Source organism: Impatiens glandulifera, chromosome 1, assembly GCF_907164915.1.
Source record: "Impatiens glandulifera chromosome 1, dImpGla2.1, whole genome shotgun sequence".
Lineage (NCBI taxonomy): Eukaryota > Viridiplantae > Streptophyta > Magnoliopsida > Ericales > Balsaminaceae > Impatiens > Impatiens glandulifera.
This window is the reverse complement of record NC_061862.1, coordinates 5,208,240-5,225,743: the sequence shown is the minus strand read 5'-3', so window position 1 is coordinate 5,225,743 and position 17,504 is coordinate 5,208,240. Positions and strand designations below refer to the sequence as shown.

The window sequence follows — 17,504 nt, the reverse complement described above, 5'->3', positions numbered from 1 at the left end:
GAATGTGGTCCAGGAGATCACAAGAGAAACCGAAGAGGACGATGTTTCAAGTCGTCGGAAGCCAGACAATCAGGTTGAAATACCTGATCAGACAGAAGTTCAACCGGTCGATGAGACGACCAAATCAACAGAAATTGCATCTCCGGCTCAGGAGGGAAATATTGAAGAACAGGAACCCTCCGTTTCCGCAGGAGGCAAGACAGCTCCAGAAGGACCTACTCCGATAAACAAAGGAAAAGGCATTCTTTTTGAAGAAACAACGGAAACCGGAACGGGCACGTTGCAAATCGACCCTCAAACTAAAGCCATAACCGGAGACGAGTTTCCATACACCATAGAGCAAGAAAATGAGCTATTTGAGGAATTTATTCAAGACATGAACAAAGGTGAAAGTGATGCGCTAGCTCCATACATCCTGTGGGTGAAGCTCAGATGCGAAACCAAGTTATCAGACATGGTTCCAGGCTTAAGCGGTAACAGACAGTGGGACAGGCTCGTCAAGCTAGAAGAAAGGGCACTCGAGCTAGCTAACACCAATCTAATCCAACCGGCGTTTAACAAAGCTCCGGTAATCCTTGAAAACGCTCGGTTACAGGCAATTGAGAATGCCTTTCAAGAAATCCAAGGAAAGACGCTAGAACCGATTGAAATGAAGATGGTCGAACGATTTCTTGGGGTACGTGAACAGCTTGTGCGAAATCTTGATCGTCTTGACATGCAATGGTGGAAAAGTTGCCAACGTCAATTCAACAATGCTGAGTTATATCAAAGTAAGCCTTTCTTTATAAGTGGTGAAACATCCGGAACCTCTGAAAACCTGGAACAAGAAGCCTCTCAACCGGTCAAAGCTCTGGACATAGATCAAATCAAGCAAGCAATGGTGGAAACAGCTGATTCATGCCTTGGGAATTTTAAAGCAGTAACCGACGAAAGAATTTCAGTGGCTGAAGATAAACTGTCAAATTCTCTACAAACCATGATGGACACGACCATGCAGACAACAGTTAAAGCCATGATTGCCGAGTCCGTCAAAGCCGCAACCGCTCCACTTTTGGACATGCTGCAAGAAATGACAATTCAAATCGGGGAAATGTCCAAGGTTCAAGTCAATTCAACCCAAACGTAAATCGAAAAGGATGCTGAAACCGCACAGAAATTGCAAGAAGAAGAGATTGAAAGAGAACGACTACAGAAGGAACTTAAAGATAAAGACCATGAGCTTGCCCAACAATGCAATGAAGAGGAGCAGGCTAACGTCCAGGAACCGATACTGGGTCAATCGTCCCACTCCATGAGTACAAGGAACAAGAACAAGAAGAAACGAAGTGCTGTTAAAAACGTGATGAAGCGGGCAGAGCAGAAAACAGCCGCACCGGTTGCGATAAATGCGGAACCGCTTGATGAGGAAGAAGAAGAAGATCCGGAGGAACTTAACAGGCGGAAGAGAAGGACAACCGGAGAATCCACAGCAACTCCAAGTTTCAGACCTTCGATTGTTCCACCTCCTCCACCACCAAAGCCAGTTTGCGCCAACTTCAACCTTAAGAATAAGGACACCGATCATTCAAGTGTATGGGCCGGTGTGCTGATCGATGCCGACAGACGTGCTAGAGAACACAGAGCAAGGCAAGAAGAAGAAAGAAGACGGTTGGAAAAAGAGCTGGAAAAAGAGCAACACAAGGGGGGACCATCCAAGCCCTAAACTCTATTTCTATAATTATTTTTGAACAATTATGTTTTACTGTGTTTCAGAACTTGGTTACTTTGCTCTCTCTTATGTTTTTCAGACATATTTTTCTTGTTTTTCAAACATATTTTTCTTAAAAACATTACTTATTTTTTCAAAACATACCTTTATCAAAAATCAAATTCATGTTTTTCAAACACGTTTCTCTCAAAGCAATTGAACTCATACTGTTAACCGGCCATATATTACAAGTTTTGAATATTTATTCTAAATAATCAAAAAGGGAGAAATTGATAGAAAAATTAAGAAAGTTAATTTTCTTAAAACCGGCCACACATTACAATTTTTGAATATTTATTCTAAATAATCAAAAAGGGAGAAATTGATAGAAAAATTAAGTAGATTAATTTTAGAACCGGCCAGATAAACTAAACAGATATTAATTTTCATGTGCAGGTACTTAAAAAACCGGAACCGGTTGAGGCATCAAAAACCGGTTGCTACTACTTCAAAGAAACCAGCCTCAAGTGATCAAGTTAAAAGATCACAGGAACCGGTTTCACTTTCTCAAAGCGACCGGTTAACGAAGAACAAAAGATTACATTCCAACCGGATCATAATGCACAAGACACAGAAACCGGATAGTACAGATCAAAAGTCAGAAGATTCAAATCTCAAGAGTGACGTACCATGACGGAAGAAACGTGTCTCGAAAGAATAAAAGAAGATCAGATCCGATCAGAAGCATGCGAGGAAAGCAATGATGCTTTGTTGATCCGATGCTGACAGCCGGAAGCGGATGTTCAACACGTGTATCAATCTGAAAACCGGCTATGTCATCATATGCTCAGAGTCACCTGCATGAATGCCAGGTGTTGAGGAAGTTGAAGCGTGCAAGCAACCTTTCTGCAAACAGGCGTGCTAATGATCGACCAATCCGCAAGAGAGAGAAGAAAGTAACCGTTGGCTATTTTCAGCTATAAAAGGAAGACGGATCGTCTTCATTCAATGCAGTTCGGTACTTGTAGTTGTGAGCATCATAAATTCTGAAAGTGATAAAGCATTAAATTCTAGAGAGATAAAGTCCTGTATTCTAAAACCGGTGTGTTTAAAACCGGAAGCCTTCTGTGTGTGTTTGTATTGAGCTGTTGTATTACATCAAAGTGTGAGTTTGGTGTAACCGGCGAGTAGCGAAGTTGGGCTCGACCGGAAGTGTAATTGTAACTCTAAAGAGTTAGTGGAGATCCTTCTCATAACCTGAGAAGAAGGGGTGACGTAGGAGGGTTTGCTCCGAACATCCATAAACAAATTTCTTGTCTCGTGTTCTTTTCTTTGCTTTCATTTCTCACTCACTTAACCTTAACCTCAAAAACAATCATACTCCTAAAACCGGTCACTCATATCCATAAAACCTACTCCTTCTAAAACATCATCTAAAAGTCGCATTCGTTGCTTCAACCTGAAACAGACATTTCCGCCCTTGAACCCGGTTCAAGAGTCTGTGACAGGTTGTGCAGTGCTGAGAAAGGTTTTAGTCTCTAACCGGACTATCACCAAAAAGTGTGTGTTGTAAGCGGCCACCCTTACCGAAACCGGAAAACACCCCGGTCCTCCAAGGGCGTCCCCGATCCTAACAGAAGCTGTTGTGCACAACTCCTCTGGATCCAACATCAACTAAGGGATTTCGGAATAGAAGCCAAGGAGTCTCCAATCTTTTGTGACAACACCAGCGCCATAGCAATTACATACAATCCGGTGTTGCACTCAAGAACAAAGCATATCGACATCCGACACCATTTCATCCGGGAGCATGTTCAGGAGAAACACATCCGGCTGGAATATGTCTCGACCGAGCAACAAGTAGCGGATATATTTACAAAACCGCTACAGAAAGCTAAGTTCTCTCACTTTCGAAATATTTTGGGACTTACTAATCTTAATCAATTGATATAATAATCATGTATGCATGTAAGAAACCGGGATATGTGTTTAGGGAGAAGCTATCGCTTCTCAAACCATATTCAAATAGGCCATTAATAAATCAAATATGCTAACCGAGAGGAAGTCTCCGGTTATGCCTGATTACTTCATTAATTTCGAATCAAATGTATGTTTACTATACGGTTAAAATAACCGGGATGAAGTGGATAAGACAAATCCAAAGTTGAACAAATGTTGACATTAATCAACTTTTCTTCACAAACGGAAATATCCTACTAAAACCGGTTATGGAAAACCGCTTAGTACAAATGCATTCTGGTCTGATGGAATGAACTTTTTCGGTTAACCTGGGATGACTGACTGAGTTTTCATGCATATTTTGAAAAATGAAGCCTGTAATTAATAAAAACAAGTCTACCACAATCGAGATGACGACATGTGTCCATCATCAAGAGAGGGAGACTCACATCTTGTCAATAGATATCTTTCATCATTGCTATCTTGGTAATAATTAGATTTACCTTGGAAATAAACTATAGTTACTTCAACAAGTTAAGTCTATTAAGTAGCTGATGACATCATCAAGCATGCTTAAAACCTCATTAATACCAGCCGAACCCCGGGCTATATAAACCAACTACAATCCTTCACAAAACTTCACAAGATCACTATTCACAAGTTTCATTCTTGAGATAAACCCTCTCTCTCAAGAACATGAACACCAACTCCATAGCAAAGAAAATCCTATTGGCAGATTTTAATTCAATCTACCAATATGAAGATCACGAAGTCAAGGAAATGTTCTTAGCCATAGAAAGAAGCGGGCTAAGAAGTTTCCTTAAGAACATATTCATTCTTGACTACCTAGTAGTCGAAGAACTCTTCCAAACCGGAAAGGAAGTGCACCGAGATATCATCGTTGCACAAGTTTACGGTCAAAAATTTCTATTCAGCGAGACGGATTTCGCTGTATATTGCGGTTTGCCCAATGAAGGGGTAACCGACCTAACATACTCCCCGGTGACAATGGAAGAGATGTGTCACCGGTTCTCAGGATCTGACATCCCGGTTAAACCCTGGGGTGCCAAAAGTCAACTTTCTCATAAGTACCAGCTTCTCTGCGAGATTCTGGGAAAATCTGTCTTGTGCATAGAGAAAAGTTACTATTACACCCAAAGGGTCTTCGAGATGATGATCGCTGTAACGGTTGGGACACCGGTTAACTAGTCCTGGATCATCTTCAGTAACCTGAAGAAGATGCTCCTTTCCAATAAAACCGGCTACGCTCCTCAGCTGAGCGGCTTCTGTGCAAGTCTGGACATCCACTCCGGACCCTTCGTCACTCTTCATCCAAGGCATGTGCTCACCAAGGAAAGAGTACAAGAGATGATCGACCGGTGGGAAGCTGTCAAAGCCAGAAGAAATCAAGCGGCTGAGTCATCAAACGTCTAACCTGTCCTTTTCTCTATTTTCATCTCTTTTCACAAAACCGCTAATTTTGCTGTACTACCGGTCTTGTACCTCAATTAATGAATCAGATTTCCTTCCTCTTTCAAGTCAAAATCTAAAATATTCAATGTGCCATATCAAAACAAAATCATATCACTCTTGGAAACACAAATTCTCATTATCAAAAAGCATGCCTAACTGGACTAGACAAGACATGCCTTTATTCTCTTGGAAAATCACAAAGACATTAATGACTAGACATAAATGGCTAGATTTTTCAAATCTTCTCATTAAATGCTCTCAACCATTCCAAGCTATAAAAGGGGACTCAATCTTTCATTTTTCAAAACACGCCTCCAAGCATTCATTCTCTCTAAAATTTGAAAGTTAAGACAAATCCTTTCTCAAACCTCCATCATCATGTCTGCCGAACTAAGAAACACCCTTATCATCGACTTTGAGGATATCAAGGATATCGCCTATTATGATTGCATTTTTCAGCATATCATAGATTCTGGGCTGCAAGGTTTCCTTAAGGGTTCAGACACCATCCTCTTAGAGGAGGTGTGTGAATTCTTCAACAATGGTAATATTTTAGATGATGGAAGCATCCGCACCATCGTCGACGGCCAATTCTTCCAGTTTACCGAGGAGGAATTCGCCACCTTCTTTCACCTTCCGACCGAAGGTTTTTCTGATTTTCCAACGCCGTTCCTACCGGCTAAGGAAACATTTTTCAAGATTTTCTCTTCTTCCTATACTCCGATCAAGGACTTTGGGAAGAAAGAAAATCTCGCTCCTCACTACCAACTCTTTCATGATTTGGTCCAAAGGTCTATCATCGGCCGGATGCCGAACCAGAACTACAGCCGGGAGGCATTCGACATTATGCTAGCCATCATTCGCAACTCCTCCATTAACTGGGCATCCTACCTCTACAACAAATTGAAGCAGCTCATGACCGCTGCAAGAGGAAGGATCAGTTACGCTCCTCAAATCACCCGGTTTCTGATGTCCAAGCGTCGCAACCTTGGAACCGGTGTTTCGGTTGGACCTTCCAACACCATCACCATACTCATGATTCATAGGTGGTTATCAAGAATTGAGGAACGGTTTCCTCAAAACACCATTGAAAAATGGTATGAAAGGAGGATGGAAGGAGGATGGTTCACAGAAGACTAAATTCTTTTTCTTTTTATTCTCCGGTTTCTGGTCATTTTGTTGTACGACCAAAACCGCTCAATGTTCAATGTTCTTATTAATGAAATAGTTAATCTTCAAAAGTCTCCGGTTTCTCTTTGTCATATCCTTCCTTCCGGTTTTCCAAACTTATACAAAAACTTAAAGTTAACTTAAAAAACATCCGGTTAACAAAGACTTCAAGTGAAACCGGAACTTCGAGCAAAAGTGAAAATTTGAAAAATATTAACCGCCCACGGTTTTACCCCCCAAAATTACCGCCCATTGAATTTCCGCCTTTCCCGCCGAAAGTTACGGCAGTAACTTTTGGAGGGAAAATTGGCGCCAAAAGCATCAAATCGACGGTTCATCTTCAAACCGCTCAGAACCGCCATGTATATAAGTTCATATCATCCTATTCAACACTTGTGCTTTCTCTCTCTACAAATCTTCAAATCTTCAAAACTTTCATCTCTCCAATCTCCATCGATCTTCATATCTTTTTCACAAAATCATCATGGATCTAACCAAAGCTCCATTCCAATGGATGTTACAAGTGGATTTCACGGATATTGAAGAACATGCCGAAGACAAGAACAAGACTGTTCTTCAACTTCTGAGGGATTCTGGGCTGGAAAAATTTCTGTCTGGCCCGTTCATCATCTATCCGGCGGCAGTGACGGAGTTCTTGGCGACGGCGACACTGTCGAAGAGGAAGGTCTCGGCGACTGTCAACAGGAAGGCCATTGTCATCACCGAAGAGCTTTTTGCTGAAGCTCTCGGTTTGCCCAACACAGGTTCGGACCTAAAGATTGACTTAACCGATGCAGAATCAAATGCTGCCCGGTTGGTGGTATCTTTCTCAGGTCAGGATCTGGTGATCCACAACAGCCGGAGGAATAAGCTCAAACCAGAATACAGATGGCTGTTGACTGTCATCGCCCGCTCACTTCAGGGAAGAAGAGGCAACTTTGACAACCTAACGAAACTGAAACTCAGAATGCTGTTAGCTATTGTCCGCTGTGACAAGGTGGACTGGGGATACGTTATTTACGAAGAATTCTGCCAGATGGTGATAAAGAAAGATGGCCGGGTGCAGGCCTTTGCTATGCAAATCGTTAAAATCCTTGAGTTCCTCAATGTGGAACTAGGTGAAGGCAAACCGCTTCCGATCTCCACTATTCTTGATTCAGAGTCCATGATCGAAAAACCGGAGAAGACGATCAAACCTAAATCCTCAAGGACAAAATCATTCAAGGGATCCAGTTCCTCAGTTCCGGCTGAAGAAGAAACCAGACAGAAGAAACCGTCAAGAAAAACGGTCGAAGCCGAAGCCCCACCAGAACCAAAGAGGAGGAAGAAGGTAGCTGCGAAGAAAAGTTCAAAGAAACCGGCGGACTCCGAGAAAACGCTTTCCTCGGACAATCCACCAGAAAGAACCGCAGACGTCTTTCAACCTATTCCCATCAACACCGTCATTCCTACCCCCGTTCCATCTCATTCTCCAAGGCAAACCGAATCCTCGGGGAGCCAAGTAAACCAGTTGAAGCAGAGGTAACCATTCACTCTGAAACCTCCAAATCACCAAGTAAACGAGTTGAAGAGGTATTAGTCAATGTGGGCTTGAATACCTCAGAAGCAATTGATAATGTGGTCCAAGAGATCACAAAGGAAACCGAAGAGGACGATGTTTCAAGTCGTCGGAAGCCAGTTGATCAGGTTATGATACCTGATCAGACAGAAGTTCAACCGGTCGAAGAGGCAGCCAATACAACAGAGATTACACCTCCGGCTCAGGAGGGAAATTTTGAAGAACAGGAACCTTCCGGTTACGCAGGGGGCAAGACAGCCTCAAAAATCCAACCAGCCACAACACCTGAAGGTTCCACTCAAGTAAACAAAGGCAAAGGGGTCCTTATTGAAGATTCAACCGCAACCGGACAAGGTACGCTGCAAACCGGTCCTCAACAAGAAGCCATAACCGGAGACGAGGTTCCATACACCGTAGAGGAAGAAGATGAGATCTTCGAGGAACTTATTCGAGACATGAACAAAGGTGCGAGTGATGCGTTAGCTCCATACCTCTTGTGCGTGAAGCTCAGATGTGAAACGAAATTATCCGACATGGCTCCAGGTCTGAGCGGTAATAAGCATTGGGACAAGCTCATCAAGCTGGAAGAGAGGGCACTTCAGTTAGCTAACACCAACCTCATTCAACCTGCTTTTAGCAAAACAACAGTTATCCTTGAAAACGCTCGGTTACAGGCAGTGGAGAATGCCTTTCAAGAAACTAAAGGATCGACGTTAAACACGATTGAAATGAGGATGGCCGAACGGTTTATTGCGGTGCGAGAACAACTTGTACAAAATCTTGATCGTTTTGACATGCAGTGGAGGAAAGGTTGCCAACGCCAACTCCACAATGCCGACTCATATCAAAGTAAGCCATTCTATATAGGCGGAGAGACATCTGGAACCACTGAAAACCTGGAACAAGAATCTTCTCAACCAGTCAAAGCTCTGGAAATTGATCAAATCAAGCAAGCGGTGGCTGAAACAGTTGACTCATGCCTTGGAAATTTTAAAACCGTAACCGACGAAAGAATTGCAACGGCTGAAGATAACCTGTCAAACTCTATAAAAACCATGATGGACACAGCTATGCAGACTTAAGTTAAAACCATGATTGCCGAGTCCGTCCAAGCCGCAACCGCTCCATTGCTAGACATGCTGCAGGCAATGGCCATCCAAATTGAAGACATGTCCAAAGCTCAGGTCAGTACAACTCAAACACAAATAGAATCGGACGCTGAAACCGCCAAGAAACTACAAGAGGAAGAAATTGAAAGGGTCCGGTTGCAGAAGGAGACTGAAGAAAGAGATTTTGAACTCGCTCAAAAGTTTACCGAGGAGGAACAGGCCAACATCCAGGAACTTCCACTGGTTCAATCGTCCCACTCAATGGATACACGGAACAAGAAGAAACGAAGCGCAGTTAAGAATGTGATCAAGCGGGCAGAACAAAAAGCAGTTGTACCGGTCGTGATAAATGCGCAACCGCTTGATGAAGAAGAAGAAGATGCTGAGAAACTTAACCGGCGAAAGAGAATGGCAACCACAAGCTCACCCTCAACTCCAAGCTTTAGACCTTCTAATGCTCACCGCCTCCACCACCAAAACCTGTTTGCGCCAATTTTGGGTTCAAGAAAAGGGGTACCGGCCACTCAAGTGTATGGGCCGGAGTGCTGATCGATGCTGAACGTTGTGATAGAGAATGGAAGGCAAAAGAAGACGAGGAAAGAAGACGATTGGAGAAGGAACTTGAAAAAGAAAAAGAGCTTCACAAGGGGGGATCATCCAAGCCCTAAATCTCTCCTTATTTACTTCAAAAACAATTATGTCTAATCATGTTCTTGAACTTGGTTACTGTACTACACTTTTCTGACGGTTTTCACATATTTGCTAAATTAAACTCATGCTTTTGAAACATTGTCTTCAAAAATTAAACTCATGCTTTTGAAACATTTTCTTCAAAAATTAAACTCATTCTTTTGAAACATCTTCTTCAAAAACAATCGAACACATGCTTTTTAAACCGGCCACACATTACAAGTTTTGAATATTTATTCTAAATAATCAAAAAGGGAGAAATTGATAGAAAAATTAAGTAAGTTAATTTTAAACCGGCCACACATTACAAGTTTTGAATATTTATTCTAAATAATCAAAAAGGGAGAAATTGATAGAAAAATTAAGTAAGTTAATTTTGTGGAACCGGCCAGACGAACTAAACAGTTGTCAACTTTCATGTGCAGGTACAGATCAAAACCGTATGAACCGGTTGGGGGCATCAAAAACCGATTGCTGTTATACTTCAAAGAAACCAGTCTCAAGTAATCAAGTTAAAGATCAGAGGAACCGGTTTCACTTTCTCAAGCGACCGGTTAGCCAAGACATAAACTTACATACCAACCGGATAATACAGCACAAGACACAAAAACCGAAAAATTCAAACTTCAAGAGTGACATACCATGACGAAAGAAACGTGTCTTGAAAGAATAAAAGAAGATCAGATCCGATCGAAAGCATGCGAGGAAAGCAATGATGCTTTATTGATCCGAAGTTGACAACCAGAGGTGCATGCCCAACACGTGTCCAAATCTGAAAACCGGCTACGTCATCTTCTGCTCAGAGCTGCCTGCATGAATGCCAGGTGTTGAGGAAAATGAAGCGTGCAAGCAACCTTTCTGCATCAGGCGTGATAATGATCAACCAATCCGCAGGAGAGAGAAGAAAGTAACCTTTGGGTACTTTCAGCTATAAAAGGAAGATCAAACGTCTTCATTAAATGCATCATCAGTTCTGAAAGTTGTACATTACAAATTACGAAAAGCATTAAGTTCTAGAGAGATAAAGTCCTATACTGTAAAACCGGTGTGTCTAAAACCGGAGGCTTTTTGTGTGTTGTTGTGTAGAGTTGTTGTATTACATCAAAGTGTGAGTTTGGTGTAACCGGCGAGTAGCGAAGTTGGGCTCGACCGGAGGTACTGTTGTTAACTATAAAAGTTAGTGGAGATCCTTCTCATAACCTGAGAAGAAGGGGTGACGTAGGAGGGTTTGCTCCGAACATCCATAAACAAATCCTTGTCTCGTGTTCTTTCTTTCGCTTTCATTTCTTGCTTACTTAACTTAAACCTCAAACCAATCATACTCCTAAAACCGGTCACTCATATCCAAAAACCAACTCCTTCTAAAGCATCATCTAAAGTCGCATAAGTTGCTTCAACCTGAAACAGACATTTCCGCCCTTAAACCCGGTTCAAGAGTCTGTGACAGATTGTGTAGTGCTGAGAACGGTTTTAGTCTCTAACCGGACTATCACCAAAGTAGTGTGTGTGTTGTAAGCGGCCACCCTTCCTAGAAACCGGAAACACCCCGGTCCTCCAAGGGCGTCCCCGATCCTAACACAATCTAATGCTCTAAACAAATACATCAATTCCATCATGTTTATATGGTCCATGATGATTTAATGATAAGAAACAAATTCTTACAAACTAATCAAATTTATTAATCTTACACACACAAAAAGAAAGAAAAAAACTAATAAACTTATTGATCTTAGAATGTTCTAGAATTGTACTTAGAAAGCTAGAAACTTGTGTTATTATTTTTGTGGTACAAAATTTGTGTTTCTTGTGTCGAGGAAGAAGTCACCTCCTTTTCCCTAAACGCGAGGTCAACTCTAATGCGCTCGAGTAATATGTCTGCATTTGCCTTTGAGTTCTCCTCCTTTTCATGCACGATTTCATTAAGCATTGCGGCCACATCTTTCATGGCAGGTCTCTCCTCCGGAGATGAACTTACGCATAATAAACCAATCCCTAAAGCTTGCATCATTTCGGATTCTAATCGACCCAATAAGCTCGTGTCAAGAACTTCCATCCCTCCTTTTTTTAACCTCACCCAATCAACCAAATGGAGCCCATTTGGAATGGTTGGATCTATTGGTTGCTTTCCCGTCAACACTTCTAGTATGACCACTCCATAGCTGTAAACCATAGCTGTAAATGTCGCTCTTTAGCCTCTTTTCAGTTATCTTCATCGTATAGACATACTCTAAAGACATATTGGATTGAGCATAAATAAAATTAACTTTTGAAATAATCAAGGTTGTCAAAGTAAAATAAATCATTATTAAAAAACCTAACCTGGTGCTATGTATCCATAGGACCCGGCAACCATATTTGAGGACCGACCAAAACCAACATCATTGACTAGCTTGGCTAAGCCAAAATCAGCAATGTAAGGCTCATATTCAAGACCGATAATTATATTATTAGCCTTAATGTCCCTATGGACTATCGGTGGTACACAATCATGGTGCAAGTAAGCGAGCCCTTGAGCCGCGCCTAAAAGGATTTTGTATCTTAACTCCCATTCCAAAGGGCGGTTGCGATTGCACCTTTCATGTAAGAGGCTTCCCAAACTTCCATTAGCCATGTAATCGTACATGAGCAATCTCGTGTTTCGGTTCCAACAACAACCTAGGAATCTTACAATGTTCTTGTGGCGAATCGAGCCGAGCGTTCTAACCTCAGCCGAGAACGAGTCGCGAACAACCGCACAACTCTCTTGACTACACCCGTACGACGTGGACCATAGCTTCTTAACGGCGATAACATCCCCATTTTCCATATTAGCTCGATAAACAACCCCCGAACTTCCACGACCAATGACATTCGTTTCCACTAGACATCGAAGAACTTGATCGACCGAAAAGTTCAGTTTCTAGAACGGAGTGAATTGCCAAGGTCACGGGTCGTTAGTTTCCGACCCGACCCGTGGCCAGAGTTTAACCTTCTTTTTACCCTAATCACGGCCATTAATCCAATAATTACCATAGTCATTATCAAAGCAATTAGAAAACCAATAGCCAACTTAATTCTCCTCGACCGATGGCTTCCGGTCTTGGAAACATCGCTGAAGAAACAAGAACCGTGGCTAACCGAGCATAACCCATCGTTTCCAGCAAAGTCCGAACGCGATAGCTGCCGGAAAAGCTTGTTATCGGGAAGATAGCCGGAGAAATTATTATACGAAATATTTAGAGAAACGAGATTTTCAAGATCGGAAAGAGGATTCAAATCCCCTTCAAGATTGTTATGGGATAGGTCGAGAATGGAAAGTTTGTTGAGCGATGAGATTTGATTTGGGATCGGTCCGATTAGGCGATTGAAGCTAAGGTTGAGAGCGATCTCGAGAGCTTCGATTTTACACAATTCGATTGGGATATTACCGTTGAGTTGATTGCAGCTGAGATCAAGTAACTGGAGGCTAGAACAGAGTCCAAGCGATGAAGGAATTGAACCAGAGAATGAATTGCAGCTTAAGATGAGCTTATTAAGCGAAATAAGACGACCAAAGCTAGCAGGAATTGGACCTGTAAATTGATTATTTGAAATGTCCAAAACTTGTAGACTTGACAAAGATGAAAGAGATTTAGGCAAGATGCTTTCAAATGTATTAAAACTAATGTTGACCATTTGAAGCTCTAAACAATTCCCGATTTCATCTGGTACCGACCCAGATAACCTATTGCCGGACAAATCAAGAAAGTTCAAACTTGTTAAAAACCCAATTTGATTTGGAATCTGACCGGATATCCGGTTACTCCCAAGTCTCAAATATTCGATTCAATCTTTCTCGTCTATATTCCTTTTCTTCTATCGTAATTCTCCCCCCTTGCCTGGAGTTTGTTTACATTTAATATTTTTTAGAATGAAGAGTCAATTGATTGGTTCTAATAGTAGTGTCATCCAAACATCTTCTACCTGTAAGTACGGGAAATTGGACGAAATGACCATGAAGAAAGGGCTATTTGCCTCCGTGGTCACCAGATAATTAAAATTGATCTGATGACCACTTTATTTTTTTTGGACAAAAATACATTTTTCGCGTAACGCGAAGGGATTTCGCGTAACGCGAAGGGATTTCGCGTAACGCGAAGGGATTTTGCGTTTCGCGAAGGGAGTTTTTTTATATAAATACTTAAAACTTTTTATTTCGGCATTTTCTTTCTCCCACTTCTCTCTCTTCTCTCTCCCCTCTCTTTCCTCTCTTCTCTTGACGGCGGTGGCACGGCGTCGGCACGACGAAACCCTAAACCAAAACCTATACGAACACATTATACAGATCGACGACGAAAACTCGTTCTAATATCAGGTGATTGGATCGATTTATGTTATTATTTCCATTGTGTTCATCTTTAAACCCTAAATCATGAGATTTTTTTATTGTTTATCTTATTGTTCATCTTGGTTGTTCATCTTGTCGATGATATGTTTGCAGTTAATGATGCTCTGATTCGGTTTCATTTCAGGAAACATTAATTTAATTTTCACGACTTCACGTTTCGCGAAGGCCTTCACGTTTCGCGAAGGCCTTCACGTTTCGCGAAGGGCTTCACGTTTCGCGAAGGCCCAGACGGTCGATGAGCCCTAATTTGTAAGTCAAGAACTTCTTCAGGTCGGTCTCTCTCTCCCTCCCTCGATCCGAATTAAGAATCATGTGAATGCTTATTGAATCTTCTTCTTCTAATGATTCATCTTTGATCTCGCCTAGGTTATTTTCGGATTAATTTGTCTTATCATAATGTCTTCTTACTTGCAGCTTCAATCCCGTGCATTGCTAGTTAGGGCTAGCATTTCTGTACTAGGATCTAGTTGATTATTGAAGAATTCTATCTGTATTCGATCTAGATCATAACCTAATCTCCTTTGTAATGTGTTTTGTTGGTCTCTCTTTGGCAGAAGCAGAAGAAACAAGGTCAATTAGGGCTTGCAAGAGGAAGAAGATGGTGAAAGTATCTACCTTCTTTGGAATGACAGTGGGTGCCTTCGTCTTCTGGCAATCCATGCCTTAGTTGGAAAATAAATATTTTGAGACTTAGATTTGCGAGTTTGTGATGGGCGTTATTTTTCAACAATTTTAGGCTGTCATTTGACATTATATGAAAAATGTAGATAATGCTATATTTTGATATTATATGAAATTCAATCTTGAAATCCGACAGATTCGATTAGGATCTCATTTCCATTTCGGAAGATCTTCACACTTTTTAATATGTTTATTTTATTTTCTTTCACAATGGTTTATTTGTCGCATTTAAACGACTATTCATTTCATCGACCATCTAAATAATATATATAAATCAAAATCTATAGGACCCACCACAACGCTTTATTTGAAACTGATATTTGTTACATGCATCTTTAACAGAAATCACAATTCAATAAGAAAATTGTCTAAAATTTCAACAATGATTTTGTAAGTTATTGGAACATACTATATCTGTAAGAGTATACATCCTTTTCCTGAAGACTGTATATCTGTAAGAGTATACATCTTTTTCCTAAAGACTGTACTCCTAAAAGAATGAAACTAATATACAAAAGAAGTTATTTCCTTCCTCTCATGCTGGCTCTTCTAGCAACATCCCATGCCTTGAGAGGTGCAAGCTCACCGTCTTGAGATGCAAAGAAGGATTCGTAACCGGGTGAATCAAATGCAAAACATGTATGTTTAGATCCCTCTCGAGGAAGCCATGCCATTGCAAATCTCCTCGATTCCTCTGGATTGAGCTGGTAGTACCAACCTTATACTGCTACTAATATCCATTTCATTTGCATGCATTTCCTGAACCATCTGGTGATCATAAGGGAAGGTCAAACATCCTGACAGTTGAGTCAACACTTGTAGAACTGGAAATGGCTACAAATTTATAGATCACCAATGATGGGTAAACTTAAAACACAGCCAAGGCCACTACAACTCTCCATTTGAAGAAGTATTTCTTATTCTTCCTTGTACAATTTAGGGTACTGTTTTGAAAGAGATGCACTCACATCCTATTATAAAACACAAACAATTTACTTTTCCGGTTCACGATTATCCAAAATAAATAGAATCAGCCAGAGGCAAAGATATACCTTGTCAAAAAGTCCAAGAACTAAAACTGGTACTGAAGTGAAACGTGAAGCCCTTCGCGAAACGTGAAGCCCTTCACGAAACGTGAAGTCGTGAAAATTAAATTAATGTTTCCTGAAACGAAACCGAATCAGAGCATCATTAACTGCAAACATATCATCAACAAGATGAACAACCAAGATGAACAATAAGATGAACAATAAGATAAACAATAAAAAAATCTCATGATTTAGGGTTTAAAGATGAACACAATGGAAATAATAACATAAATTGATCCAATCACCTGATATTTGAACGAGTTTTCGTCGTCGATCTGTATAATGTGTTCGTTTAGGTTTTGGTTTAGGGTTTCGCCGTGCCGACGCCGTGCCACCGCCGTCAAGAGAAGAGAGGAAAGAGAGGGAAGAGAGAAGAGAGAGAAATGAGAGAAAGAAAATGCCGAAATAAAAATTTTAAGTATTTATATAAAAAAAACTCCCTTCGCGAAACGCGAAGTCCCTTCGCGTTACGCGAAAAGGGTATTTTTGTCCAAAAAAAATAAAGTGGTCATCAGATCAATTTCAATTATCTGGTGACCACGGAGGCAAATAGCCCTTTCTTCAGGGTCATTTCGTCCAATTTCCCGTAAGTACAAAGCTTAGACCATCCATTATTATTTCATAATAAACAAAGAGAATATGTATAAATGAATTATTCTGAAACACACTTAAATCATTTGATATTTAATCTATTTCACAAATTTAAAATCTCAATATTATAGAACCACTAATTAAGTGATGTTGTCTCATAATTTTCAAATTGTTTTTTGTGTTTAACCTCGGACAGCAAAATAGGCTTAACAAATTAATTATAAAAAACATAGATCAACTATTTTGAGAATATGTATAAATAAAATGAAGTATTCTCAAACATAGCGTTTCTTTAATTGCAAACTTAATTATATTTCTCAAAATAAATATCAAAAGCCATGAAAATCTCATAATTATAAAATTAACAATAGTAAAATTACCCAATTCCTTTTGAACTTTTCTTTGTGGTTTTATCCATAAGGGTCAATTAGTCTGAGAATATGCATAAATGCAATGAAGTATTCTCAAACATAGTGTTTCTTAAATTGCAAGTTTAATTATATTTCTCAAGTCACAAATCGAAAGCCATTTAATCTCATAACTAGACAACTAACATTAGTAAAATGCCCCAATTTCTTTTGAACTTTTTCTTTATGGTTTTATATATAAGAGTCAACTAGTCTGAGAATATGCATAAATGAAATGAAGTATTCTCAAACACAGTGTTTCTTAAATTTCAAGTTTGATTATATTTCTCAAGCCACAAATCGAAAGCCACGAAAATCTCATAACTAGACAACTAACATTAGTAAAATGCCCTAATTTTTTTTTAACTTTTTTTTTTGGTTTTATCCATAAAGGTTAACTAGTCTTCTCAAACATAGTGTTTTCTTTAATTGAAAACTTGATTATATTTCTCAAAATAAAAATCAAAAGCCACGAAAATCTCATAATTATACAATTAACATTAATAAAATGCCTCAATTCCTTTTTGGATAGATTCTGTGGCCACACTTGTGACTCCCAGATCGCTCGTCTGCAGAAATGAGTTAAAATCCCCCATGGCTCGTGATCCTTTCCCAAGAGAGAGGAAAGCCCTGCCCAGAGCGATTTCCGAGCCCGGCTCGCGTACACAAAAGTCATGAAAAAGCCATCACCATCACGCGTTGACCTTCATCCAAGGAAGGTAAGT

The 17,504-nt window shown here is 40.4% G+C and overlaps 1 pseudogene; it reads right to left on the bottom strand.

Annotated features, from left to right (window-relative positions):
- Positions 1–11,405: 11,405 nt before the first annotated feature.
- Positions 11,406–13,942, bottom strand: LOC124931433 (annotated as a pseudogene).
- Positions 13,943–17,504: the final 3,562 nt, after the last annotated feature.